We start from the raw sequence: 27636 nt of genomic DNA, 5'->3' as shown, positions 1-27636 counted from the left end.
GGACATCTCCCTCAGGCCAGGCCTATGACCTATTTTTTTCTTCTTTTTTATTTTGGACACAAGAAGCCTCTTATCCTGGTGTCTGACCCTCTTGGAGATTCTTCAAGCGTGTTTGCTACCATGGATCCTTGATGACTCAGCAGCCATTGTCTGGAAACTCCAGGGTACATGCTGAGTTGCTTCAACTGTGTCCGACTCTTTGTGACCCTGTGGACTGTAGCCCGCCAGGCTCCTCTGTCCATGGGATTTTCAGGTAAGAATGCTGGAGTGGATTGCTGTGCCCTCCTCCAGGGGATCTTCCCGACCCAGGTATCTAGCCCTCAGTCTCTAATGTCTCCTGCATTGGCAGGTGGGTTACCACTAGTGCCACCTGGGAAGCCAGAAACTCCAGTAGTAATATTTTCCCCAGATTGAGTGGAATACCACAGGTTCCATCCTTCTGGTCCAGAATGGCTCTTCAGGGATAGGAAGACACCCAGTTCTTTCCAAGTTCACTCCAAGGGCCATGGCCTGGGGCTGCTCCTATTGGTGTCCCCAGCTCCCAGCACAAGGTGACTCAGAGGAAAGTCTTAGAACCTGTTCACATGAGTAAATTAGTGGTACAGGATATGCTTTCCGCATATCTGCCCATCCTGGTTGCTTCCCTGAACCATGTTCCAGTTTTTGATGTTTTTCTGAGAGTGTGGGGCCCAGAACTGAACACAGAACTCCCCAAAATATATAAGCAGAGCTGAGTAGAAAGGGACTGTCACCTTCCTCACTCTAGATATTGGACTTCTAGTGACTTGTCCAGATATTTCATAAGCTTTTTGGTGACTGTTTGTCCGGCTGACATACATTAGGCTGTTCTGCTTTTATGCCTTCTCCCTGTACTGTTGTTGCTGTTCAGTCACTCAGTCATGTCCAGCTCTTTGCAACCCCATGGACTGTAGCACACTAGGATCCCCTGTCCTTCACTATCTCCTGGGGTTTGCTCGAACTCATGTCCCTTGAGTTGATGTTGCTCTCCAACCATTTCATCCTCTGTTGCCCCTTCTCCTCCTGCCCTCAGTCTTTCCCAGCATCAGGGTTCTTTTCCAGTGAGTTGGCTCTTTGCATCAGATGGCCAAAGTATTGGAGCTTCAGCTTCAGCACCAGTCCTTCCAATGAATATTTGATTTCCTTTAGGATTGACTGATTTGATCTCCTTGCTGTACAATGGACTCTTGAGAGTCTTCTCCAGCACCACAGTGTGAGAGCATCAATTGTTCGGCACTCAGCCTTCTTTATGGTCCAACTCTCACATCCATACGTGACTGCTGGAAAAACCATAGCTTTGACCAGACGGACCTTTGTTGGCAAAGTAATGTCTCTGCTGTTTAATGCGCTATTGCTGTTTAATACGCTCTTGCTGTGCTGTCCTGCTCTGTTGCTCGACCTCATTTTACCGCCTCTTTGCCCTTAATCTCATTCTGACAATGGCATTGCCCCCTCCCCACCCCAAGGAATGGCAAATTGACTTCAGCTTAAGAACCCATGTTGATTGGTTGGTAGCTGTAGCCAAAAGCATAGTGTTGAGATAGATTTTGGAACTGAGTTTGGGCTTAGTGTGGGAGACTGCTATAATTGATTAATGATGTCTGCCAAGATATAGGAATGGAAATGTTAGTCTACTTGAGATACACTTGTCATTCCCCGTCACAGATGCTCCTAACCTGGGGTCCATAGAAATAATACAGGAGGCCCACCATTAACTGAGATAGAAAAAGGATTGCGCCTTCAATTTCACTAGCTTCTTTCTGAAATTTATCATTTCTTCTGTAATGAATGCAGGCCACAGATCATAGTGGCATTAACAGGGCCTGTAACATTGTCACTAATAGAAATCACAGATATTTTCTTGTCACATTACAGATGTTCCGGATAACTTGAAATACCATTTACACTCATCATGACTTGGAAATTGCAACAGTTTTTTGCTAAATCCTTGTGCTATAATGCATAATCAAGAAGCATATATGTTACTGTAATGTAGATTTATTTTTAATATTTTGATAACTTTAAATATAATTGGTTTCCTTTGTAATGCTATATATTTTATGAATTTAAAGACATTATTCTCAGAGAGGTCCATAGGCTTCACCAGATAAAAAAGGGTTTCATGAACTCTGGACCATCGGGTTTTAGGAGCTCCCTGCCTTTCCAAGGGAACCTTTCTGAGTTCCCTCCGGTATCCTGGGTCTATGAGGGGAGCAGGAGGGTGAGATGAAGTTCTTCAGGCCAGGAGAAGCTGACCACACAGCCAGCCCCTGGGTCAGCTGCCCTGAAGTGCTGTGAGAGGTGATGGACCAGCAGAAGTGGTGGGAGGTGATGTAGGAAGTGAAAGAGAAGAGGTTGTGTAGGTGACTTCCTGGCCAAGGCTGGGCTATCTTGTCTCAGTGGGGAAAAGCTTGTGTTTGCCAAGGTGATGCAAGGGAAAGAGCCTGAGCCTGACCTTCTAGAGGGGGAGGGAAGTTTTAGCCTTAGAGAAGTCCTAGATCATCCTCCCTTATGAACTCAGAGGCCCTGGAGTGCAGGAACCTACAGCCTGGGAGGGGGAGACCCTTGTCACAGGGGAAAGGGGGTTCAAATCCCTTCATGCAGCACAGACAGCTTACCAGTCATCAACCTCATTCATTCATTTATTCATTCATTCACTCACTCATGTAAGTGACCTGGTAACGTGCCAGGACCTAGGCTGGGCACTAGGCAAAGGGGCATGTGTGTGGCTCAGTCCTCCCTTCATAAGACACAAGCAAAGCCAGTGGCAACGTAGAGGCTTGATGCTTTGATGGGTCCATGAGGTTCCCTCGCACAGCCTGGAGGGATTAGGGAAGGCTCTCTGGAGGAGGTGGTCTCTCAAGTGAGTAGACATGAACAAGGTCTGTGGATGCTCAGGAAAGGTTCTTAGGAAGCGGGGGCAGCAGCACGTGCAGAGGAGCTGAGGAAGAAAGAGGACACAGGGGCATTCTGTGTGGGGGTTGGAGCTGGTGAGAGATGGCTGGAGAGGTCACACAGGGAGCCTGGGAGCCATGCGGACAGCTCCCTGGCTGCGGTAAGGAAGGTGCGTGGGCCCCTGCTGCCCCATCTGTCAGTGGCAATGAGCTGTGACTTCAGTGGCCTGGGGAAGTTCAAGGTCACCGTCTGGGGTAGCAGAGGTAGGGGAGCTAGGGGCCATCATCTCACCAGGGCTGGCAAAGGCCGACTGGGAAGCTGAGGCCCATGCCTGCCCCACACTGTAGCCTCCGTGAAGGTCCTTCTGCTCCGAAGGCCTGAGTGGGCCCTGTTCCTTTATTTATGGGCTGCGTGAGCAATTTGCTCCTTGCTGGCCGGCTGGCTGGGTGTGTGATGTGGGGATTACTCACGCCCCAGTTGTGGTCCGGCCTCTGCAGGCTGCAGGGTAATGAGTGAGGTAATTAAGTGTAAAAGACAGGAGCAGGCAGGGGAGGGCTGAGGGGGGCGAGCAGTCACTGGTTCTTTTCAGGAGCAGGGGAGTGAGATAATGTAGGATAATAGCTCAGCCAGGCCCTGCCCAGGCAGCCCGGCCTGTGCCGAGAGGTGCCCCCCAAACAGCCAAGACAATTCAGCTTTTTCAGGGGAAATGGGGGGGCTTGGGCAGGGCCTGGCTCCTGGGGACAGCTGTATGGAAATGACAGCGCCTCTCCTTGGATCTGTCCTGTGTTGGCTGAGGGTGCGGAGCCGGTGCCTTTGGCTGGGGTTGAGGCTAAGAAGAAGTGGCTAGGACCAGGAAAGTAGATGAATCAAGATGAAGGGGCCACGTGGGGCTGGGAGACTGAGCTGTGTGTGGGGAGAGAAGAGATGTACTGAGAACAGTAGGTGAGGTTGTTGGTGGCTCCAGAGTCTGACTCACTGGATGGGAACTGTGGCTTTGTCATTGATTAGCTGTGTGACATCAGCCTATTGTGTTTCCTCTCTGGGCCTCAGGGCTCTCATCTGTAAAGTGGGGGCGTCCAAACAGTCTTTACCCCACAGGGGTGTTTGGAGGATTAGCAAGATGATGCATAGCACTTAGCACACAGTGAATGGTCCGTTCGTGTTTGAGACTCAAGTCCACAACCAGAAGGCGTTGGCCATTCTTTTAGTGAATACGTATGTACTGAGTGCCTGACAGTCTGATGGTTCTGGATGCTGGGAAAACAGTGATGAATAGAACACAGTCCCTGGACTTCTTTGGTGGTCCAGTGGTTAAGAATCCACCTGCCAATGCAGGTGACATGGGGTCAATCCCTAGTCTGGGAAGACGCCACATACTAAGTGGAGCAACTAAGCCTGCAAACCACAGCTACTGAGCCCATGCTCTAGGGCCCATGTTCTGCAACAAGAGAAGCACTGTATTGAGAAGCCCATGCACCACAATGAAGAGCCTGCATGCCCCAACTAGAGGACGCCCACGGCTGCAATGAAGACCCAGTTTAGCCAGGGGAAAAAAAAGAACAGAGTCCCTTTCCTCTCGGCGCTGATGTTCTAAGAGGGGAGACCTTTCATCATTAAACACTTAAATATATAAGGTCACACCAATGATCCCACTTCTGAAAATGTATTCTGTGGATGTGTATGGACACATGTGAAATGAATACATTCAAGGTTATTCACTGCAGTCTTGTTTAGCTCAGTTTAGTCTTGTTTCACCTCAGATGTGTCTAAATGTCTATCATTTAAATAAAGTTAAATGAAGTATGGACTAGCCAGAGGAAGACTATACAACTACAAAAAGGGTGAGTTCGCTTTTTATGTACTGATACAGAAAGATCTCCAAGATATATTGACAAATAAAAGGGATGTCTGGAATGCTTTGGGTAAAAGAGGGGGGAAATAAAAAATATTTTAAAACCAGCTTGTGCATATAACAAACTAATAATAATACTTGTTAGCTGTGGACAGGACCAGGATTGGAATGAGATGGGTGGGAGGGAGATTTTTCACTATGTTCTTTTCTATAGTTTTAATTTTTGTACTAGTTCAAAAAAAGTTTTTAATTTCAGCTTCCTCTTTCCTCCTTCCCTTTTCCAATATTTGTTGCAGGTGGTGGGCAGGATGTGGGACCAGTCATGGAAAAGCAGCTGAGTGAGGACGGGTCAGAGAAGGGAATCACAGATATGGAAATGGAAAAGACTAGTGTGAACCCCGTGGTGCTGGGGGAATCAGGGTGAGCTAATGGCATTAGATAAGTATAGACAGATACGCATAGATGTAAATTTGTGTGTCTGTGCCCCAGACATGTGTTTCTCAGCTCTATCCACAAAGAGAGCCTAAGAGCACTAATACCCGCATAGCAATGAGTACTCATAACACCAAATCTTGGTTGCTAAATGTAGCATTGTCCACTGAAAGGAACCAGGAATCCTTGGGGAAATGACTGACTTGAGAGCTGGCCCAAGGAAAGTACACAGTAAGCCTGGAACATCTACTTTGTGCTATAAAATAAGTAGAAGCGCTCAAGTAATGCTGGGGACATGTCAACAGAGCCTAGGAACTGCTGGGATGATTTGAGCATCAGAAAAAATGATGACAGTGAATAAATGATTACAACACACTGGATAAAAATAGGGTTCTATGGAGATTTCCCTGGTGGTCCAGTGGCTAAGACTCCAAGCTCCTAAAGCAGGGGGCCCTGGTTCAATCCTTGGCCAGGGAACTAGATCCTGCATGCCACAACTGGGGATCCCACAGGCTGCAACGAAGACCTGGCGTTCGTGCGTGCTAAGTCACTCAGTCGTGTCCGACTCTGCGACCGCATGGACTGTAGCCTACTCGGCTGCTCTGTGCATGGGATTTCCCGGGGAAGAATACTGGAGTGAGTTACCATTGCCTTCTCCTGGGGATCTTCCTGACCCAGGGATTGATTTAGTGGCTGAAAACAAGACCCATTTAGCTCACACCTCTGTGAGTCCCAAGTCTGGCACAGTCAGTTCAGTTTAGTCGCTCAGTCACGTTGGACTCTTTGCGACCCCATGGACTGCAGCATGCCAGGCTTCCCTGTCCCTCACCAACTCTTGGAGTTTACTCAAACTCATGTCCATTGAGTCAGTGATGCCATCCAACCATCTCATCACACAGTCAGCTATGCCATATAACCTAACCTAATCATGGGAGTGAACTCCATCCTAGTCACAGCCCAGGGGATTATGCTGGACAGGCACACCTAGAGGGTTGGAAATCTTGGGTGCCATCTTAGAATGCTTCCTGACATGGTGGGAGTTGAGGAACAGGGAAACCAGTGGGGCTATACAAGCGTGAGCAAGGGGAGGAGGAGTGGGAGACAGCCGAGTATCTCAGGTGGGAAGACACACATGTACCATAGAGACCACTGGGAGACTGAGGTCGAGAAAGTGACCTTGGGTATTTTTGCTCCTGAGTAAGGGGAGGGCCATGCCAGTTCCCCATGGACCCACTTGAGATACAGAGCAACCCTGAGGTACGACCCAAAAGATGATTTAAATCAAAGGGATGCAGGCCTAAAGTAGCCCTTGGGGAATCAGTGCGCTGCTGGGCATAGGTGCTGAAGGGGCCTGCTCTATGCCTTTGACCTGGAAGGGGCAATGCAAGAAGCCATAGGGTCCTGAAACCTATAAAAGTTGACTGGAAAAATATTTTCAAAACTTCCCAGGGACTTCCCTGTTGGTTCAGCAGTTAAGACTATGAGCTTCCAAAGCAGGAGCCCGGGTTTGATCCCTGGTCAGGGAACTAGACCCTGCATGCCACAGCTGAGATACCACATGCCACAATTAAGACCCGGCACAGCCAAATAAAAAATAATGAAAACTTTCTAAAATTCAAAGCAATAAAGTTTAATTATGTGTCTACAAAGCAGCATTATGTCAATGGTGATCAATAACAGATTGGAATCACCAAATAGTTACATTGGTGTTATATTTAATATGATTGCATTTTGTTTCCATTTTTTAATTACTGTATTTATTTCCCCATAGGATCATATACAGCATACAAAATAAAAAGGTACAGAAAGGGATGGAATGAAAGGAAATCTCTCCTACTGTTGACGGTTAGCCACTGCTCCTCCTCTCTGGACACCAGTTTTCTGGGCTCAGAAGTATTTTCTGCACATAAGTGAATGCACGTATATACACTTTACAAGGGTAGCTGCTCTGCCTGCTTTCTTCCCCTTGGCAGTGTATCTTAGAGATGCTTCTTATGATTTTGTATCGAGCTGCCTGGTCTTTTGTACAGCAGCGGAGTGGTCTGTGAGCCAGCTGTGCCTGCAAACCTACCACTTCTCCCAACACTCTTGGCCTCTCCCTGGCCCCTGGGAGAGTCACTGAAGCTCCGGCTCATCTCACTACTTCCACTCATTTGATGAGTCTGAGATCTGCTTGCCCATCCATGGTTGCCCAACAAGGCTGAAGGCTGAATCACACCACCCAGAATTGTGCAAGAGTTAGGGCCCAGCCCCAGGGCAAATGAAATGAAAGAAAGCCAGAAGGCAGGGTGGAAGGGAGATGAATTCATCAGGTGCTTTAGGCATCTTTGGCTCAGATGGTAAACAATCTGCCTGCAATGTGGGAAGTAGGTATTCAACCCCTGGGTCAGGAAGACCCCCTGGAGAAAGGAATGGCAACCCGCTCCAGTAGTACTGCCTGGAGAATCCCATGGACAGAGGAGCCTGGTGGGCTATAGTCCATGGGGTCACAAAGAGTCGGACACGACTGAGCAACTGACGCTTTCACTTTGAAGGGCAGGAGGCTGAGGGCTCTGTCCTGCCAACCTGAGCATCATTGCCCACCTTTCCTGTGCACAGGTATAAGTTTCTCTAGAATATATCCAGGAATGGGATTGCTGGGTTGTAGAGTAAGTGCAGAATAATGACAAGTTGTTCTCCAAAGTTGTACAGATTGACCCCGCTAAAACCAGTGTCAAGGAGCTTTCCTTATTCCATGCAAGTGATCACATTTGAATTTGTTCAGCCTTTTAGGTTTTGCCGATCTAGTGAACATGAAATGAGCTTTTAATTTGGATTTCCTGATTTACTAAAAGGTTGAGCATCTTTTCATATGCTCATTGGCTGTTCATGTTTTCTATTTTCTGTGTTTGTTCAAATTTTCAGCTTATTTTTCTTTTTGATTGTCTTTGTCTTGTTGATTTGTAGGAACTCTTTATATACTTTGAATACTAATCTTTGTCAGATTGTTACAAACATTTTCCAGTTTGCGGCTTATTTTTTCAGTTTTTTATGGTGAACTTTGAACAGTCTTAATTCTAATGTAGATTAGTTTATTAATATTTGCCTTTTATGGTTTGGACTTTTTGCTTCTTGTTTGAGAAATTTTCTCCAACACAAATCCATCCTAATCTTTCTACAGTACATTTGTACATATATTAAAAATAAGACATATTGTATGTCCTATTTTATAGCTACTTTTCTACTTATGGGGCCTTCCCTGGTGGCTCAGATGGTAAAAAGTATCTCCTTCTTGCAATGCAGGAGATACGGGTTCTATCCCTGGGTCGGGAAGATCCCATGGAGAAGGAATTGGCAACCCACTCCAGTATTCTTGCCTGGAAAATCCCATGGATGGAGGAGCTTGGCGGGCTATGGTCCATGGAGTTGCAAAGAGTCAAACATGACTGAGTGATTAATACTTTCTACTTAAGAATATAACATGAACATTTTTCTATGTCTAAAATTCTACAGCATTATTGGTAAATGGTTGCATAGTTTTTAATTGCATGAAACATACTATTTACTGAATCCCCTATGCATGTTTTCATCGCCTATGTTGTTTTCAGCTTTTCATTATTATCAACAGATTTGTCAACAACATCCTGCAGCTATTTGGTCTACATTCATGGTGATTTCTCATAGATAAAGTCCTAGGAGAGAAATTGCCCCTCCAATTAAAGATTTCTGATCCATTGTACCAAATTTGCCAGAGGTCTTACTTGATTCCCTTCCCAGAACAACATGACATTGTATTAAATTGCCCTTCCCAAGAGTCTAGAATCAGCAAAGTAGATGGATGGCACCAGGTAGGGGGTCCTGGAGACTGTGTTTTGAGCTGGGAGTAGTTAGGAGGTAGGTTTGGTTGCAGGCATGGAGATGGTCCCTCTACGGGAAGAAGACTTTACCCCTCTCCATCCCACTCCCCTCACAGGTAAGACGCCTTTATTAGGTGGTGTTGAACAGAAAGAGCCAAGAAATACCTGTTGAGACTGGCCTGGGTGTTACTTCTCTGCTAACTAATTGTATTTCTTTCTTTCTTTTTTTTTTTTACCACGTTGCATGCCTTGTGGGATCTTAACTCCCCGATCAGGGATCAAACCTGTACCCTCTGCAGTGGAAGCTCTGCAGTGGACTGCCAAAGAAGCCTCTAATTAATCATATTTGGAATGGCGTGAGTGGCCGCCCCAACTAGTTTTTCTGTGTGTTGAGCTGGTAATAGTGTCACTTACAGCTGCTTCCAACTGCGACTGAGTAAGCTTTCTCATGAAGTAGTTTCCCAGTGAACCGAAAAATAAAAAAAGTCCCCCAGAGAATGCTCAGCTTGAGAACTTGAAAACCTTAGAATAGGACCCTCATCTTGCTAGGAGTATCACACTTTTAATAGATAAATATTTATGTTAGCAAATATCAACATAATCTAAAATTATTAATTGATACTAAATTTTGTTTATGGCAGTGATGTAAAGTTTTCCACTAGTGAGAACTGGCTTTATTTATTAATTTTTTAATGAGACAATTTAAAGAAAAATATTGAGTAAATTATATGAAATACAAACAGAAAGAAAGAAAGAGTTGGTGGGGAGAGGTGGTATAGTTGTGTCGAAACTTTGAGAAACTCTGCCTTGATGGAAACCCCCTCCTTTGAAGAAGTCTAAGACATGGCTGGGTTGGGTCAGGGAACAGCAAAGCCTCAGGACTCTAGAGAGGACTCTGGGCAGCTCCAGAAGATGGAGACATCCTATTCAGAGGAGGGGCAAGTCATTCTTTATGTTACTGAAAACATATGTAGGGACTAACAAGTGTCTTTCCCTCTTCATTGTCACTTAATACTTGTAGCAACTTTGTGCAGTTTCAGGCTATGGGGGAGGTTACCCTATTCCTTTACAGAGAGGAATGGAGGCCTGGAGGGAAGAAGCAATTTGCTCGTGCTGCTCATGGGGTGAGCAGGCTTCCCTGGTGGCTCAGATGGTAAGAATCTGTCTGCAATGTGGGAGACTCAGGTTCAAACCCTGGGTTGGGAAGTTAGGGAAGATCCCCTGGAGAAGGGAACGGCAACCCACTCTAGTATTCTTGCCTGGAGAATCCCACGGACAGAGGAGCCTGGAAGACTACAGTCCAAGGGGTTGCAAAGAGTTGGACATGACTGAGTGACACACACACACACGCACACACACACACACACACACGCTTATGGGGTGAATACATGGGAGAGGAGGACTTGGCTCTAGTGGTGGCTTTGGAATTTGTGAAGAAGTATATCAGGCTTGGACCTCTGGGGCCAGGACACCCACAACCCTTTGATGACAACAGTTAACGATAACCATTAGCATTTACTGAGTGCCTGCTGTGTGCTGGCTCTCTAAGCAACCTTGGCTGTCTCCATGAACACTTTACACTCACCCTCTGGCGTCGGATCCATCACTTCCCAGAAAGTGTCGAGGGAGAAGTTATCAATTCATGGTGCCTGCTCTTGTAGAAACTTGAATTCCAGTAAGGCAAAAGTAAGGCAGAAAACAACCACAGAAAGACATACATGAATGAGGTAATTTCACATAATGAAAACTGCTATGAAGAAAACCAACAGGGCAAAAAGATACGGAGGTAAGGAAAGGACTGTGCCACATGAGGTCATCAGGAGAGGCTTCTCCGAGGACGTGACATTGAAGCTGGCGCCATGAATGAGCTGGATTTGTACCCAGCCCTACTCATGACCTCAGACCTATGCCACTCAGTCTCATGTGGCTCACAGGTGCTTCTGCCAGAGTCACCTGGCTCCCTTGTTAAGTGTCCTAGAGTTGTGGCTTATGGACAGGAGTTTCTGGGACCTAGGAATGAAAGGATGATAAGACACCCCAACCGGAAGAGCTCGTACCCATGGGACTGCCCTGTCCAGTTCTAGGGCCTCTGTGTTCGAGGAGTTGTGCAATACCCAGAGGTCTCTCCAGGTGATCCCTCGGCCAGAAAGGTGACCAAGTCCCAAAGAGGAGCTGGGCCACGCTTACGTTGTACAAGTGCTGGGCTCAAGGGTACCCAGCTAAGAGGGTAAGCTAAGAGGCCACCTGGCGCCAGGAAGAGGGGGTGGCTGTTCCTGGTTCACACCAAGGGATGCTGTGGGCTAGTGGTGAACCTGAGCTTGGTGGGTTATGAGGGCAGAGATTGGCCCATGTTGCTTGCCCTTCTCTCTGCTTTGAGGCTTTGCCCCTGCCAGCCCAGGAGGCTAGAATAGGAGGCTCAGGAAGTAGAATATCACCACTATTTGAGGATTGCAGTCCTTCTTGATTATGGTGAGGGGGGCTTCGCAAGCTCATCACAGGCGTTCTGGGGCAGGGTAGGGGAAGGCCTGGGACTCCCTGGGGTCTTTGTGGAGCTGACAGGCTGAGGAGTGGGCAGGGCCTGGGGCGGGGGTGGCCCAGAGGGGCTTATCTGCTCTGGGCCAGTGTCAGCTCAGGTCCCCAGCCTGTGGTACAGGCTGGAGCTGCCAGCCTGAGACTAGGGACCACAGCGAATTTGCATTTATATTGGAGACTTCTGTTTCCAGGGCCTGGGGGGAGGAGGGTAGCCACCATGGTCAACTGAGCAAGAGGCAGAGAGGAGGGGCCTCCAGCCTTGTCCTGCCAGGGACACGAGAAGTGGCTGGTGGGCTGGGCCTGCCTGGCCGAGGAACAGTGGCACAGAAGGTTCTCTGGGCACAAGGCCGGCCCTGACAGCCTGCCGGTCCACCCTCCTAGCTGCTTGCCAATGTCAGCTGGGAGTTGGCTCTGCCTCATGGGCCTGGGAGAAAGGTCAGAGGCCTGTGCCAGCAGGGGACTGGTGGAGACAGAGTCCTCCTGGGACTGGGCACAGCTGTTGTTCTGTCCCACCCTCTTCTCAACCTGTGAAGTGGTTTCAGCCAAGAAAACCAGGGCTCAGAGGCACTGAGCAATTAGGCCAAGGCGATCCAGCTCATAATCCAGTGCCCCTGAAGCTGCCTTCTAGTAACACTCAGGGTACTCATGTGCTCTGGGAGATGCCCTCTGACTCTGGGGTAGAGAAGACTTGGCAGATACAACAGTATCTGATTTGGGGAGAGTCGAAGGAGCTCATCACAGACACATGACACCCTTAGGACTGGCTTTGTGATGACTCAGCAGACATGCTTCATTTTATGAAGAAGTCCATGGTCATGACCAGGTTAGGACCAGATTGACCCTTGCCTTTGGGGAATGTAGCTTCTCCCTGTGAGATTTCATAAGGGGGAAGGAATGCCAGAAAGGCAAGAAGGAAGGAGAGAGGAAAAGGGGAGCATGGAAATAAGGCATGGAAGAAAGGATAGAAGGAAGTATGGAAGGAGGGCTGGCTGGAAATAAGAAAGAAAGGAAGGAAGGGAAAGCGAGCAGTTGAGAGGAGGAGCCAAGGCCAGCAGCACCCCACTGGCAGTGGGAGAGAGCCACCCAGCCCCCGGCAGTGTTCTGCCTCCCTTATGCACCTGGAACTATGGTGAGTCCCCTCCTGGCTGGGGTATGGAGTGGTGTTCCCTCCCCATCCTCCTGCTCCTCCCACTACACCGAGTCCTCCTGGCTTCCAGTGGCAGGCTGAGTCCTGCTCCAGGCGGGGGACCAGTGACCGCCTGGTGGGTGCTCCAGGGAACAGAGGTCAGAGCCCCCCTGTGATCTTGAGGCTCAGTTCTGGTGACCCAGGCTTTATCATCATCCCTTAGTGCTTTGCTGCCTCTGGGGTTCTGTCTTGTTCTTTGGGCTCTCTTCACTGTCCCCCTCCCCCATCCCTCCAGACGGAGGTCTTGGCCCCCTTCCCCCAGCCTGTGACTGTGGGCTTGCAGCTGACAAACCTCCTGGTCCTGGCTCTCCATCCAGTAGCACGAGCCCTCCCTGTCTGTCACCAAACAGTCAGGATGGCCTGTTCCACCTGGCAGGCTGGCTAGTGCCCAGCTTCGTCTTGGGAAACGAGGACCAGCTCTGACAACCTGCTGCCCAGCTCTGACAACCTGCTGCCTAGGTTCAAATCCTGACTGTGCCTCTTCCTAGCTGCGTGGGCTCAGGCAAGACCCTTCCCTTGTCTGGTATGAAGGTATTAGTCACTCAGTTGTGTCTGACTCTTCGGGACGCCATGGACTGTAGCCCGCCAGGCTCCTCTATCCCTGGCATTCTCCAGGCAAGAATACTGGAGAGGGTTGCCATTCCCTTCTCCAGGGGATCTTCCTGACTCAGGGATTGAACCTTCATCTCTCATGCTTCTGCATTGGCAGGCAGATTCTTTGCCACTAGCACCACCGGGAAGCCCTCGCTTCTCTGAGCCCTGGCTATTCATCAGTAAATGGGTGGGAAGCTAAGACCTGCCTGTTAGATCACTATGTGGATTATATAAGATCATACATGGAAAGTACTTGGCTCTGTGCCTGCCATCTAGTAAGCACTCAATACCTATTAGCTCTTATTATCCAAACTCTGTCTTTCAGCCTAGTGGGGATGTTAGGTTCCAGGGACCTGTTTCTGTGCCTCCTCCATTAACTTTTTTATGCCTAGTGTCTTATGGCTATTTCAGTATATACAGGATTGAACCCTGCCACTATTTTACTACTGCCACTTCTTCCAGCTAACATTTAATGTGTCCTTATGATGAGCTACACATTGTTCAAGCATTTTAAAAAATGTGACTCCAAATTCCTTGACTCTCTTCCTGTCAAGGGGCAGGGTCTATGACCCCTCCTGTGATGGTTTCTAGAAATAAAATATGGCTGAAGTGACACTGTGTGACTTCTGAGGATAGGTTAGATGTGGCCATAATCACCTGTGCTTGGGTCTCAGGGGACACTCCCTCTTGGAACCCATCTGCCATGCTGTGAGGAAGCTCACGACCCAAGGAGAGGCTGCATACAGCTGTTCCAGCTAATAGCCTCAGCTGAGCTAGGCTTGGCTGCCAGACATGTAAGAGCAGAGTCCTTTTGATGATTCTGGTGCCTGGCCTTCAGTTCTTTCCAGCTGAGGCCCCAGGTACTGTAGAATGGGAGGAAGCCATCTCCCATGTGCTCTGTCTGAATTCTTGACCCATACGAATCCGTGAGCTTAAGAAACTGGTTAACAACACTGTATTTGGGGTGGGTTGTTACTCAACAGTCAATAATCAGAACCCTTGCGCTGACTCAGGAAGTAGTTGTTATAGTCATTTCCATTTCACAGAGGAGGAAATTAAATCCAAGATGCTTCAATGAGTTCCTCAAAGTCACAGAGCACCTAAGAGAGGGGATTTGTCCTCATGAGTCTCATTCAAAGCTGCGCACCATCTTCAAGGACATGGTGGGCCAGAGAGGAGATTAGATGTCAATTTGAAGGCCTTGGGGGGCCGCAGGAGGGTGCTGCGGTGGAATCTGTGAGTTTGGGAAAGGGCATTAAGAAGGGTGCCATGTGGAGAGGCTGAGAGGCTGAGAAGGGGCTTGAAGTGGCCACTGGGATGGACAGTGCCATCCTGCCATTGTCTACTGTCTTCTCTCTGCCCTGCCTCTCAGAGCTCTGAAGCACTGAGAAGGACTCTGAGAAGCCCTTCTCTGTGAAGGACTCAGTAGGAGTCCTAATCTTAGTTCCTCATGAGCTTAGCCCAGCCAGGGATACCCACCAGTTGGGCTGACCTGGGCTGTGCCTTTGGACAGGCAGAGCTTGGCTGCAAAGGCCGGGGGCTTCAGGGCCAATATGAGCAGAAAAGAGACCCAGGTGAGTTCTCTGCCCTGTGCACCTCAAGACGGGCCACAGTGCTCCAAGATCACCTGTGCCAACTGCATCTGTTTTGGAGTTGGCTGTGAGTGGAAGAGAACTTCAAAGAAGAGCGACTTAAAGGAGACAAACACTGATTTCTCTTTCTCATAAACAGTCCGGAGGCCGGCAGTCCTAAGCTAGCAAGATGGCTCTTTGGTTCACAGGGACCCAGATTCCTTCTATCTTACTGTTCCACACTCCTCAACACCTCACGGCCCAAAATAGCTGCTTATTCTCCAGTCATCATATTTACATTTCAAGGGAAGGGTCAAGAGGCAAAGAATGCTCTGCCTCTCTGTAAGGACCTCTCTCAGGAATTGCATGTGGTGGTCTACTTTTCCCCTCTTGGCCAGGATGGAGACACATGGCCATACCTGACTGTAAGAGGCTAGGAAGTGTGGTCTCTATTCTAGTGTCCATGTGCTCAGCAGTGTCTACAGGGTCCTAATACTAAGCGAAAGGGAGACCGTAGGCTTGGAAAGCACCAGTAATCCCAGCCACACCCGAAAACTGACAGCCAGAGTGAGTGTTTTTAAACTCATATCATCTTGTTTCCCTGCTTTAATGCATCCTGTAGCTCCCCCTGCTCCCACTCTAAAGGCTAACTCCTTATCCAGCTCTCAGGACTGCTTGATCTTATCCTGACCTTATACCTCTGCTGCCTCATCCTCTCCAGCCCACCCCCAACACTGAACTCAAACCATACCCACACCCACTCTAACCCCGAGTCTCCTCTGTGCTCTGATGATTTGGGAAATCCATAATCAAGATCAGCCACAGAGGCAGTTGAAAACTTTAAGGGCTGTGGTTGTAAAAGTCCCTACCATGTGCCAGGTACATAGATAACATTTTCCCATCTCAATCCAACCTCAGTGACCTGTTAGGTTGGTACCCTTAGGACTTCCTTCTTTAGATAAGAAACAAACACGCTGGGTAGAGGCGTGTCATGATCTCCATGCTGCACTGCCTTGCTGATGAGAAATGACAACTGTGGGCATGGTACACAGTGCTCCCTTCTGTCATCTTGCGGCAGTCCTCACAGCGACTGTGTCCCTTTTGCAAATGAGGAAATGGAGGCTCAGAGAGGAACAGTGACTCCCCCAAGGCCATGCAGCCAGGTAATAACCATGTCCTGATTGAAACCCAGGTTTCTCTGCCCCTTGCCTCCTGGGGCTTATCCTGGCCGATTTCAGGCCCTAATCCCTGGAGTTCCACCAGCTGCCCCGTTTGCCTCCCCACGGAGGAGTGAGGACAGACTGCACTCTCCCTTTTGTGGTCCTGGTGAAGGTGACAGGGATTCTCAAGTCCAGGCTTCAGATGAGGAGATGGAGATGGAGGTCCCCAGAAGGAAGGAACTTGCCCAGGATCCTTCATGTACAAATATTTATTGAACACCTACTGTGTGCCAGGCACAGTGCTAGCCTCTGGGAATCACAGAGATGACAAAAACAGGCATAAATGCCTGTACCCGCCGCCCCGCCCCCCACCGCCCACCCACCATGGAGCTAACATTCTAGGGCAGAGTTGGGGAGGGGGAGGTGGAGGAAACTAACCAAATAAATCTTCAGCAGCTACTGTCTTCCCTCTGTATTTCTTTCCTTCAACAAATATTTATTGAGAACTATATTTCTATAAGACAGACATGGTCCTGACTCTCCTGGAGTGAGGGTCTAGTGGTGGAGACAGGCACTAAATGAGGAGACACATAAATAAACAAGATAAATTCAGATTGTAATAATGGCAGAGAAGACATCAAGGTTAAGTGCTAGCGAGTGAGGGGGAAGGGAGGCAGAGCTTTGGAGGGTGTGGTCAGGGAAGGTTTGAGGGCTGGAGCTGAGATCTGAAGGGCACGAAGCAGCCAAGCAGGGTGTTCCAGTTGGAGGAAACAGCAAGTGCAAAGGGGCCAGGTAGGACTGAGCTTGGAGGTGTCGGGGAGGAGCAGAGAGAAGGCCAGGTGGCTGGAGCAGGGTGAGAGGTGGCAGGTCAGACAGGGACGTGAGAAGGGCCAGGGTGCCATCGAGGGATACTGAATCAAGAGAGGGATGACTAGACCCACAGGGGGCACCGCTTGGGCAGGCCAGTCGTCCCTACATCTGGGGGTTTCCCAGCCAGACCCCCGAGGGGGAGCGCTGAGCACCTGCTGGCCTGGCACTGTCTGCCTCTGCAGAGATAAAGCCCCACAGCCCCCTGCAGTGGCGCCCCCCTGGGCAGTTGCTCCACCTGCACAGCCGGCCAGGGCATTGTGTGCTGGCTCTGACAGGCACACCTGGTGCTCTCACTAGCCTGCTGTCTGTCCTGATTTAGGGGCTCATCCTGGCTGGTTTCAGGGCCTGTTCCCCAAGGTCCACCAGCTGGGATGAGGCTGGCTGAGGAGGAGGAAGCAGGCTCTGGTAGTAACCCGGGTAGAAAGCATGTCTCACCCTGGCAAGCCCATTAGACCCAGAGAGAAGTAGTCCTGAGCACCTATGAAACTCCAAACTTCCCTTTTCTGTTCACCTTTCCCCAGATGGCAAAGAGCCTGGGGCTCATGCAGGAAGCAAGGTTCAAGTGCCAGTTTAGCTGTGGTGCTTAGAAATTTTCAATCTCCCTCTCTGGGCCTCAGTATCCTCATCTATACAATGGAAGGGTTGACTTGACTAAATTCAGTGCAGACTCTAGAGATAGGCTGTCTGAATCTTCACTTTCCCATGTAGTGGCTATTTGAACCTAGGTAAATTATTTTCTGTGCCTCAGTTTACTCATCTATAAAATGGGAGTATAATAATAGCATCTATTTCAAGGGTTGTCTGAAGACTGAGTTATGTGTGCTTGGAAGACTGTGTCTGGTGCTTAGAACACTGCTTGTCCCATGGTAAGTGCTATATTTAACTCTGATTGGTATTATTATTCAAATCTTAAGAGAATATTGAACTGGAAAGACTTAGAAAGACTCTAAGATAACCGAGTCTGTTTGTTTGCAAACTTTTTGGTCTTTGTTTTTAACAAGAGGCTCTGCATTGCTCAAGAGAAATTTTACTCAGAAGCCCAGCTGTTCAAGGGGATAGAGGGAGGGGGTGCCTGCCCCACCTGCTTCCCCGTCTCTGTGTCTGCAGCCCTCAAGGGGGATACTGGAGCATAATTTGAGAACTCCTGCTCAGTTTGTCTCCTTCAGCTCACAGTCAGGAAACTGAGACTCAAGAGAGGGACAGGGACCAGTCCAGGTCCCACAGGGATTGAGTGGCTCAGCCTAGCCTAGAACCAAGATCCCCTGGTTTTCTCAAAGCAAGACAAGGGGCAGGAGCTGGGAGAAAAGCAAGGACCAGAAGCCACTTAGGGGACTGGGTGCATTGTGGCGTCAAGTTATTAGCATGTAAATTACATGCAAATAGATGCAAAACAGCATGTTTTATGCTAATTTGCAGAGTCGAGAGCTACGACATTTTTGGTAATAGGGCAGCAGCCCTGGTCCCTGGGCATTGCCGAACACGCGTCCCTTTTTTCTTTCTTTCTTTCATTATTATGATGGGGCCCATAAATCTTGGCTTGGCTGTAATCCCGCCCCTTCTCGCCTGCAAGCCTGGCTCTTGTCACCCTCAAGGGCTTCCTCTCCAGTCTCCTGGTCCTGCCTGGGCTCAGGGACAGGCCTGGGCAACGGATCAGAGAACCAGGATTCAGGAGCCACTAGTCAGCTCCAGGGCGTGGAAGCTGCTTCTTGAGGAGGGGGTCTGGGTGGAAATCTGATGGGGCTCGGGTCATGGCTGCCAATCCTCTGTGCCAGCTGTCCTGGGCATCTGGGGCATGTCCACCATGCCTTCCCAAAGCCAGCCCCAAGCCCAGGTTTGGCACCTCTGCAGAGCTCCCATGGCCACTGTGGCATTCCTGCTATTGTCTGGGGTTGGCCAGCCTTGCAGGATGACCCCCTCCAGGAGGGCAGGGCCTGCTCCTTTTCTTGTACACCCAGTACCTGGGACACAGGTTTTGGATGTATCTGGTGTTGGAGAACTGAAGCCGTACACAGAGATCTGGCTGTGCACCTGGGTGAGCTCGCAGTTTCTGAAACCGTGTTGCTGGAATTCAAATCCTGACACCTCTGCTTCCTGAGAAAATGCTAGCACTCATACTAACAGGAATGATGCACCTACCATGACCCAGGTGCTTTGCTTGGTGCTTACTGTTTAGGCTCTCACTGATAATAATACAGCAAGTCCCCCACATACAAACTTTAAGTTAGGAACTTTCAAAGACGTGAACGTGCCCCTGTATGGCAGTTGCTGTGCTGTACCACTGTACTTTTCAAGATACTGTAAGATTTTAAATGTTTTATTTTTTGTTTTTTTAATGTATAATTTGTGTAAAAAAAGTATGATAAACCTAGTACAGTACAGTATTATATAGCTAGGTGTTAGTTGGGTACCTAGGGTGACTTTGTTGTACTTACGAACAGACTGGACTTACCAACACACTCTTGGAAAGGAACTTGTTTGTATGTGGGGGACTTATATCTTATAGGGTGGGTATTTTGTTATGGCTCCCATTGTATGAGGAGAGGTCAGATGAGTTGCCCAAGGTCACAACCCCAGGGGAGCTGACTAAAGGGGCGTTTATATTTATTGAGGACGAGGGCCCCACAAGGCAGTGGTTCTAAACCACTCAGCAAAGCTGCTGTCACAGGAAATCAGAGCTTCTGCCTTACCATCTGCCAACCTTTTGACAATGTTAAACTTTACCTGTGCCCATAGAAAATATGGATGGTTAAGAAATCTCCTCAACCTTTTGTTTTTTTGCAGTCCCTCTACCCATTATGGCAACCCACTCCAGGATTCTTGCCTGGAGAATCCCAGGGACGGGAGCCTGGTGGGCTGCCGTCTATGGGGTCGCACAGAGTGGGACACGGGTGACGTGACTTAGCAGCAGCAACCCATTTTGTTCTGGTAAATGGCTTACTGCAAGCCACCACCTTCTCCATAATACTTAGATAAGACTCTATCCATCTTTCTCATGGCTCCCCTAAGACTAGACTCCCCTTGTTTGCCTGTGACCTTTTCGCTTTTGCCTGAGCCTGCTAAGGCCAAACAAAGACCTTCCCATTCTTTGTCTCCTGGTTGATTAGCTGAGGTTAGAACTGTTTGTGCCATCTGAAACTAGACACAGAGATAAACATTTCCTGTTCAGCTGGTTGAGACGACTTCCCCTGATTGTAAAACATCCCCCACCTGTAACCTGTCTACTCCACCCTATAAAAGTCAGGCAAACCGGCCCGGCCCAGACACCGTGGTCTTGGGCTCGCGGGTGCTTCTCCATTGCAGGAGCTTGAAAAAAAAAAAAAAAAAATCACCTCTCCCATTGTCTGATGTATTTTGTCTTTGACACTCTTCCACTGTGCCATTTTTCAGCTAAGGCTCCCGAGCCTTTTTAGGGCCCTGCGTGTGACCTTGGATCACTTCCTAGGCATCTCCGGGCTCCGGGCTCCTCTGCTCCAAAACGTGATGATCACCGGCCCTACCTCCCCAGGTTGAGAGTGGAGATCACGCCCGGAAACGCTTGGCGCGGAGCCGGGCCGGAGTGAACACTCCAGAAATGTCAACCTTTGTGTTTGCAGGAAAGGCGAGCGGCGCTTGGGACACTCGGCCGGCGGAAGTGGAGAAGTGGAACGCGCGTCTGGAGACCTCTACCCCACCCCTGCTCCGGCGCTGGGGGGCTGTCCCGGGTCCCCTACCCCGGCGCCCCCCGGGATCGCAGTCTGGGTCGGGGGTCGGGGAGGGGCATACTCCCCACTCCCGCCCTCCCCGCCGCCCGCCTTTGATTACGGCTAGCAGCGAATCGCCGAGCAAATTAACTTTTTGCACACTTCATTATGCGCCGCCCCGCGTCCCCCCGGGGCCGCGGCCCCGCCCCCGCCCCGCGCCGACAACTTGATTGGGCAATTAATCTTCGCCGTTCCCCCAGCCCCCCGCGCCCGGCCCGGGCCTTTGTGCGCCTGCACGCGGGCCGCCGGCGCCCGCCCGGACGGCCGGTCTGCTAGCGCTGATAAGGCGCGCGCGCCGCCCGGCCCCCGCCTTTGTCCGCGCGCGGGGAGGCGCGGCCGTCGCTGCCGTCTAGCACCCCGTCAGCGCGCCCCCGCCCCCTCGGCTCGGTCCATCTGTTTGAGCTGCGCAATCCTCCAGCGGCCTGGCGGGGGAGGGGTCTCGCTCTCGGGCCGGGAGCCAGCACCCCCTCCACCCGATCGCTCCATGTGTAGGAGAGACGCCCCCCAGCCCCCGAGAAACACACACACGCACACACACACAGCGCCCAATTAAGCAGCGCGGTAGTAATTAAGAAGTGGGGGGCGCGAGGCACAGCAGCAGTCTAAGCAATGGAGGGGTTTCCGAGCTGTGTCCAAAAAAAGAAGGGGCCCCGCCACCCATCCTGTACTCGGGTGTGTAACCCCTGGTTACACGCCTGGGGCTCTGCAGACTCGGATGGCTGCGGTTGGGGTAGGAAGAGAGAAGGAGAGGCCCTGGGAATTTGTCTGATAAGTCATGCTTCTTTGTGCATTTTTTCCTGGTGTTTTGCCAGCAGTTGACCCAGCCTCAAAAAGGCAGCCTGTGATTAGTGAGTGTTGAGAACCCGGGTCCTAAATGGAGGCTAAATGAAGGACGATTGTAGAGACCAATAGCAAGGTGGTTCAGAAGGGGCTCCCAACTCACTGTGGGAGGCTGTGTTTCGGGTAACAGCTCTATGCCCAGGGGTGGTGGAGGCCACGGGCTGTCAGCGCTGGGCATCCAGCATGTGCTGGTTCTTGGGATTTTCTCTGGCCTTCCCTGGACGACACAGGACAGGGACTGAAAGCTGATGGGTGAAAGATGATGCTGGAAACAGGCTCTTGAGTTTCCTCCTGCTCCAGGGGTGCAAAGCTTGTGGTCTGTGCAGAGCTTAGGGCTGGTGTGTGTGTGTGTGTGTGTATTCGTTCCCTGGGAAGTGTCTGCACCAGCTTGTGAAGGGTTCGAGTTTTGTTTGAGTAAAGGATTCTTAGCTTTCACTAGTGCTCATAATAAGGGTGTGACCCAGTGTGCACAGAATCCCTGAGGAGAGGGCTGGCAAAGCAGCTTCATTCGAGTAATCCACCAGCAATGCTGACCGAACACTCACTGTTTGCAGAGTTCACAAGGGCACCCCCAGATGCTAGGACAGCATGAGCAAAGCAGAGCTGCTTGTTGTCCTCACAGGCTCACAATCTAGTCTGAGAGATGGATGAGAAAGAAGATAAACACAGAAGTCATGAGGTGGTAGAGCCGGAGATAAAAACAAAGCAGGACAACTGAGTTGGTGTGTGGGCCCCACTTGCTGGACATGCCCTCCCCACCACCACCAGGATGCCCCGATGCCTAGGGAGTGAAGTCTGCACTCTGGAATGCAGGGACCTAGGCTGCCCTGACTCTCTGCAACCTATCTCTCTACTCCCTGGGACCTAGACCCCCTTGCAGTTCTGTGGCCATCCCAGGGGCAGGGTCCCTGGGATGATGGGCTGGCTCAGTCTGCTGTGGGCTCTCCCCCTTATTCCTGTGCAGGTGGTGGTGGTGGTTCCTTCTGATAATGACAGCCTCCAGTCTTGCATGACGGAAAGGCCTCACGGGTTTATAGTCCAGAAGGCGCCCTGTGAGCAAAAGCTGAATTAAAATGAAGAAATACAGCCTCCCCTTCCTCCCCTCCTTTCCCTCCCCTGGCCCAACTTCCCTCATTCCCACAGCCCCTGAGGCCATGGGTGAATAGTTTCTTAGTCCATTTGCCTTGCTAAGCTGAGTTAGTGAGCTGGGTATATACCTCCCTATGCAAAGAATCAGACACGACTGAGCAACTGAATTGAACTGATGGGTACTAAAGTTAGGAGACACCGAGAACCAGCAAGTGAAATAAAGAGAATACTATTTGACTCTGAATGCACCACCCGTCCGCTCCCCAGTACAGACTAAGTTTAGATCCCTTGTCAACTCTAGTCCCTGATTCTAATGTTCTGGCTCTAAACATTCTAAGACTTCAGAGTTGTTGACTCTGACATTCTAGAATATTAACATTCTATACATCTTACATGAACATTCTGGATGTCTATGATTTCTGCCCTTGTGTTCTAGAATTCTGGGACCCCAATATTGATTTTTGTTGGGGTCTACTCACTGAAGTAACAAAAGAGAAAGACTCCATGCAGAGTCACATGATTTGTCATAACGATAGCAACTAACAGTCTTTCAATCATGCTTTTATTCAACAGTTCTTTTTGTTGTGGTGGTTCCAAATAGGAAAAGGAGTACGTCAAGGCTGTATATTGTCACCCTGTTTATTTAACTTATATGCAGAGTACATCATGAGAAACGCTGGACTGGAAGAAACACAAGCTGGAATCAAGATTGCCGGGAGAAATCTCAATGGCCTCAGATATGCAGATGACACCACCCTTACGGCAGAAAGTGAAGAGGAACTAAAAAGCCTCTTGATGAAGGTGAGTGGAGAGTGAAAAAGTTGGCTTAAAACTCAACATTCAGAAAACGAAGATCATGGCATCTGGTCCCATCACTTCATGGGAAATAGATGGGGAAACAGTGGAAACAGTGTCAGACTTTATTTTTCTGGGCTCCAAAATCAGTGCAGATGGTGACTGCAGCCATGAAATTCAAAGATGCTTACTCCTTGGAAGGAAAGTTATGACCAACCTAGATAGCGTATTCAAAAGCAGAGACATTACTTTGCCAACAAAGGTTTGTCTAGTCAAGGCTATGGTTTTTCCTGTGGTCATGTATGGATGTGAAAGTTGGACTGTGAAGAAGGCTGAGCGCCAAAGAATTGATGCTTTTGAACTGTGGTGTTGGAGAAGACTCTTGAGAGTCTCTTGGACTGCAAGGAGATCCAACCAGTCCATTCTGAAGGAGATCAGCCCTGGGATTTCTTTGGAAGGAATGATGCTGAAGCTGAAACTCCAGTACTTTGGCCATCTCATGCAGAGTTGACTCATTGGAAAAGACTCTGATGCTGGGAGGGATTGGGGGCAAGAGGAGAAGGGGATGACAGAGGATGAGATGGCTGGATGGCATCACTGACTCGATGGACGTGAGTCTGAGTGAACTCCGGGAGTTGGTGATGGACAGGGAGGCCTGGCGTGCTGTGATTCATGGGGTCGCAAAGAGTCGGACACGACTGAGCGACTGATCTGATCTGATCTGATCTGATTTAAAGAATCTTTTAAGTGCCAGACACTGTTCTTGGATTATACAAATAAATAAATTTAAATATTAATAAATAAATAGACAGATACACAATTTGTTAGAAGATGACATATGCAGGAGAGAGGGTTAGGGAGTGAGGAAGCACAATTCAAATTGATGGTCAAGGTAGGACATACTAGGAAGGTAATATTTGATTTTCTATTTGTTCTTTCATTTATTGAAATTTGAAATCTCAATGTATAACTATGGATTTGTTTCTCCTTGGAGGTCTACCAGCTTTTGCTGTACATATTTTAGATCTCTGCCATTAGGAGTATAAACATTTAAAATTGTTTTATGCTCTTAATTAATCAATCCCTTACTTGTTATGAAATGACCTTATCTATCCCTAGTAAGATTCTTTGCTCTGAAATGAGCTTTTTCTGATATTAACCTAACCACTCTAGTGCTCTTTTAATTAGTGTTAGTGTGGTATATCTTTTTCCATGCTTGTACTTTTAATTTGTGTCTTTATATCTGAAGTGGATGTGTGGTTTTGTTTTTGTTTTGGTAGATGGCATGTATTTGGGTCTTTATAAAAATTCAATCTCACAATCTCTGCTTTTTAATTGGGAGTGTTTAGACCATTTACATTTAATGTGATTATTGATATGATTCGATTTAAGCCTATTATCTCATATTTTCTTTCTCTGTCCCATTTGCTCTTTCCTTTTCTTCTTTTTCTGCCTCATTTCTTTCTTTCTTTTTTGATGTGGACCATTTTTTAAAGTCTTTATTAAATCTGTTACAACATTGCTTCTGTTTTATGTTTTGATTTTTTGGCCCTGAGGCATGTGGGATCTTAGTTCCCTGACCAGGGATCAAACCCACACCCTCTGCGTTAGAAGGCGAAGTCCTAACCAATGGACTGTCAGGATAGTCCCTCTTTCTGCCTCATTTCTGATTAACTGAGTGCTTTTCATTATTCCATTTTCCCTCCTTTATTGGCTTATTATCTATAATTCCTCATTCTGTTATTTCAGTTGTTGCATTAGAATTTATGGTATATGTCTTTAACTTGTCAGTCTGCTGTCAAATGATATTATACCACTTCATATGTAGTGTAAGAACCTTATAATAGTGTACTTCCATTTCTCTCTTCCTGACTTTAATGCTATTATTGTCATGCATTTTACTTCTCTAGATGTTACAAACTCCACCAAATATTATTATTTTTGTTTAAACAGCAAATTACCTTTTAAGGACAACTAAATGTACCTCATGAGAAACACTGGGCTGGAAGAAGCACAAGCTGGACTCAAGATTGCCAGGAGAAATATCAATAACCTCAGATATGCAGATGACACCACCCTTATGGCAGAAAGTGAAGAGGAACTAAAAAGCCTCTTAATGAAGGTGAAATAGGAGAGTGAAAAAAGTTGGCTTAAAACTCAACATTCAGAAAACGAAGATCATGGCATCTGGTCCCATCACTTCATGGGAAATAGATGGGGAAACAGTGTCAGACTTTATTTTTCTGGGCTCCAAAATCAGTGCAGATGGTGACTGCAGCCATGAAATTCAAAGATGCTTACTCCTTGGAAGGAAAGTTATGACCAACCTAGATAGCATATTCAAAAGCAGAGACAGTACCTTGTTAACAAAGGTCCGTCTAGTCAAGGCTATGGTTTTTCCAGTAGTCATGTATGGATGTGAAAGTTGGACTGTGAAGAAAGCTGAGTGCCGAAGAATTGATGCTTTTGAACTGTGGTGTTGGAGAAGACTCTTGAGAGTCCCTTGGACTGCAAGGAGATCCAACCAGTCCATTCTGAAGGAGATCAGCCCTGGGATTTCTTTGGAAGGAATGATGCTAAAGCTGAAACTCCAGTACTTTGGCCATCTCATGTGAAGAGTTGACTCATTGGAAAAGACTCTGATGCTGGGAGGGATTGGGGGCAGGAGGAGAAGGGGACGACAGAGGATGAGATGGCTGGATGGCATCACTGACTCGATGGACGTGAGTCTGAGTGAACTCCGGGAGTTGGTGATGGACAGGGAGGCCTCGCGTGCTGCGATTCATGGGGTTGCCAAAGAGTCGGACACGACTGAGCGACTGAACTGAACTGAACTGAACTGATAATATAGAATCTTATATATTTACTCATGTAGTTAACATTTTTTCCTTTGCTCTTTATTCCTCTATAGATTCATATTTCTGTCTGGTATTATTTTTCTTCTGCCTAAAAAGACATGTGCAGGGGAGAGGTGCATTTATCATTTTTTGTAGTACAGATCTGTTGGTAAAGAATTCTTTCAGCTTTTGTGTGTCTGAAGATATCTTATTTCACTTTCATGTTTGAAAGATATATTAACAGGGAATGGAAATCTATGTTGACCTGTTTATTTTCCTTTCAGTAAGTTAAGATGTGGCTCTACTATTTTCTCCCTTCCGTGTGTCCAATAAGAAGTTTGCCATTATCCTTATCTTTGTTCCTCTGTACTTAACATACCTTTTTGTTTTGACAGTTTAAAAAATATTTTCCTCTTTGTCACCAGTTTTGAGCCATTTGATCATGATAGGTAATTTTCTGTTTTTTTGTGCTTGAGGTTTCTTAAACTTCTTACATCTGTGAGTTCATAGTTTACATCAGATTTGGAATATATTCAACCATTCTTTTTCAAACTTTCCTTTCCTTTGGGGAACTCAGTTTCATATATATTACACTATTTGAAGTTGTTCCACATTTCTTGAAACTTTTCTTGTTTTTATTAAAGAATTTTTTTCCCCCTCTACATGTTCCATTTTGGATGATTTTTCTTTGCTGTGTCTGCAAATTCATTAATTTTTTTCTTCTGCCGTGTTTAGTCAGCCATTAATTCAAGCACATTTTTCATTTCTGATTTTGTAATTTTCATTTCTAAAAGTTTGATTTGGATCTTTTTATATCTTCCACTTGTCTCTTTCACATGGGAACATATAGAATACAGTTTTTTAGATTGTTTTAATGTTCTTATCACCACTTCTGTGTCAGTTCTGGGTCAGTTTCAACTGATTCATTATTGTCCTCACTATGGGCCATGTTTTCTTGCCTCTTTGCATGCCTGTAATCTTCATTTGGATGCCAGACATTGTGAATTTTACCTTTGGTGGATGCTATAGATTTTTATATTTCTATAAAAGACGCTTTCTCCTTGGAAGAAAAGCTATGATCAAATTAGACAGCATATTTAAAAGCAGAGACATTACTTTGCCAACCAAGGTCCATCTAGTCAAAGCTATGGTTTTCCCAGTAGTTGAGTATAGATGTGAGAGTTGGACTATAAAGAAAGCTGAGTGCCAAAGAATTGATGCTTTTGAATTGTGGTGTTGGAGAAGACTCTTGAGAGTCCCTTGGACTGCAAGGAGATCCAACCAGTCCATCCTAAAGGAAATCAGTTCTGAATATTCATTGGAAGGACTGATGCTGAAGCTGAAACTTCAATACTTTGGCCACCTGATGTGAAGAACTGACTCATTTGA

The 27636-nt window shown here is 47.9% G+C and overlaps 1 long non-coding RNA gene across 1 annotated transcript; it reads left to right on the top strand.

Annotated features, from left to right (window-relative positions):
- Positions 1-145: 145 nt before the first annotated feature.
- Positions 146-26834, top strand: LOC129625042 (uncharacterized). The gene is made up of 3 exons (XR_008701233.1): positions 146-253; positions 23274-23416; positions 25364-26834. It is a non-coding gene; the product is annotated as an uncharacterized LOC129625042 (long non-coding RNA).
- The last annotated feature ends 802 nt before the right edge of the window (positions 26835-27636 follow it).

The sequence above is a fragment of the Bubalus kerabau genome, chromosome 13, assembly GCF_029407905.1.
Source record: "Bubalus kerabau isolate K-KA32 ecotype Philippines breed swamp buffalo chromosome 13, PCC_UOA_SB_1v2, whole genome shotgun sequence".
Lineage (NCBI taxonomy): Eukaryota > Metazoa > Chordata > Mammalia > Artiodactyla > Bovidae > Bubalus > Bubalus kerabau.
Note: the sequence above shows the minus strand (reverse complement) of the source record. Positions and strands in the feature narration are given on the sequence as shown.